The 2,083-nt window shown below is 36.9% G+C and overlaps 2 protein-coding genes across 3 annotated transcripts in view; both read right to left on the bottom strand.

The window, feature by feature from the left end:
* Miga1 (mitoguardin 1) overlaps nt 1–2,083 on the bottom strand; it is a 69,847-nt gene that overhangs the window by 2,857 nt on the left and 64,907 nt on the right. The window lies entirely within an intron of this gene.
* Nexn (nexilin F-actin binding protein) overlaps nt 1–2,083 on the bottom strand; it is a 39,029-nt gene that overhangs the window by 35,535 nt on the left and 1,411 nt on the right. The window lies entirely within an intron of this gene.

The raw sequence follows: 2,083 nt of genomic DNA, 5'->3' as shown, positions 1-2,083 counted from the left end.
AAAAAAAAAAAAAAAAAAAAGAGTCTTTTTTTTTTTTTACTTACAATACATAGATTTTTTTTTCCTTAAAATTATTGCCCAGAAATTCCATTTGGTCACTCTTCCTCTTTATTTATCAAAGGCCACAAAGACAGCATCTCGCTAATGCAGCTACTGACATGACCAGAAATTAATCAAACTGAGGTGCTGAATTTGACAACTAACCTCCTAAAGATGGGCAAAAGCAAAAACAAACAAAAACATTTTGTTGAGATTTAAAAGAAAAAACAAGCTGGGTGGGGTGGTGCAGGCCTGTAATTTCAGCACCTAGGAAGGCTATGGCAAGAGGATCGACTGGAGTTCAAAGGCAGCCTGGACTATATAGCAAGACCTTGTCTCAAAAAGAAACTAAGAGGGCTGGGGATTTAGCTCAGTGGTTCTGGCACCTGCTTCACAAGTGCAAGGACCTGAGTTTGATCCCCGGGACCAAAAAAATAAAGAAACTAAGAGAAAAAGAAATACAAAAGAAAAAAAGAAAAACCACAAAATAAAAATCCACCTTCTAGAAAGTCACTTATCAGATGAAATAAATTCCCCAGAAGTATCTTATGTAGTAGTAACAGCATTATTAAATAGTGCAATTCTTCAAGTGATTTTTCAAACATTATTTTTCTGAAATAAAAAAATGAAGTTTACTCATAGCTTTGTTTATAAAACCACAGCATAAAACATTTATCCCTAAAATGAGTAAACTAGTATTTAGCAGTGAGTACCCTGCCTACATGGTGGTGGGATTGTGTGTGTGTGTGTGTGTGTGTGTGTGTGAGAGTGTGTTTCAGTCAGGTCAGTGACAGTTCAACAAGATCAAAACAGCTAACAAATATAAAACAAAGTATTTCATAATGGAACGTTTCATTTTGGTTCTTTTAGTCACACTCCTCCAACAGTAGGAACTGAGCAGGCAACTGTTAACTATACTGTATAAGGAAAGTCAGGGCCGGGCATGTGGTGGTGCATTCCTGTAATCCCAGCACTAGGAGGCTGAGGCAGGAGGATCACCAAGTTTGAGACCATCCTGAACAACTTAGGGAGACCCTGTCTCAAATGAAACAAAACAAAGTGGAATAAAAAAAATTAAAATGAGAAAATGTCAAGGAGCTATATATTCTAAAACAATTAAGAGTAATACTTCATATATGTAATATGCTAATCTATACAGTACATTCAAAATTGCACGATGATTCTCAAAGTTATACCTTATAGTCACTTTACATAATTGTGGCACATACATAAACTTAGAATTTTAAAAAGTAAGCCTTTTTCACTCTTCCTATTCTGTTCACTAATCTGAAACTAGGCACTTTAATCTAAAAATGCATTTTAAAAAATGCTTTTTAGATCCTTCTGCGTCACTCACTTCCAAAATGAATAAAGCCCACGTTGGGAGCAAAATCGATAAATCCAACCCATCACTAGCCTGAGTCAGCCCCTTGCTACGAGTGGGATGATGATTTAGAAGCAGAATCAATGCAGCTCCAAACTACCTAATAAACTCTGAAGAGGGCTCTCACGAGAACACATTGGTTCACATATTTATCAGAAAGACCCAAAATATATTTCCGTATCATTAAAAATATTCTGTTCTCTATCAGAGAAGAAAACAATAAGCCTTCCCTAAAACCCCGCTAAGAGCCAAGGGATAAATATTTTTAAAACACGGGCATAATCTGCCAAACTCCCAGTGGGCTGAGCCCCGTGGGGGCAACTAAGGGACCATCTGTGGGAGGAAAAGGGGGAAATCGTTACATTATCTTTACATTACTTTTCGGTCTAAATTTACTTTCAAAAATGTATCTTTAAATTTCTTTAGATGTTGGGAGCCAGTCTCAAAATGCACTCAAAAAGGGTAAAGTTCTAGTTGCCTTTCTTGGTAAACACACGTCCTATTTTAAGTCAATATTCACTCAAGAGAAAAGATTGTATAAAAAGAGAAAAGTACTGGAATCTCTCTAGTGTCACTCACGGGCGGAGAGCTAACAGATTTTGAAGACTACCGTGCATCCAACATAGAGCTGCAAACTGAACTCCTGGGGGTCCATTCATT

This window comes from Fukomys damarensis, unplaced genomic scaffold (genome assembly GCF_012274545.1).
Source record: "Fukomys damarensis isolate Sample0158 unplaced genomic scaffold, DMR_v1.0_HiC HiC_scaffold_33, whole genome shotgun sequence".
NCBI lineage: Eukaryota > Metazoa > Chordata > Mammalia > Rodentia > Bathyergidae > Fukomys > Fukomys damarensis.
This window is presented reverse-complemented; position numbering and strand designations above follow the sequence as displayed.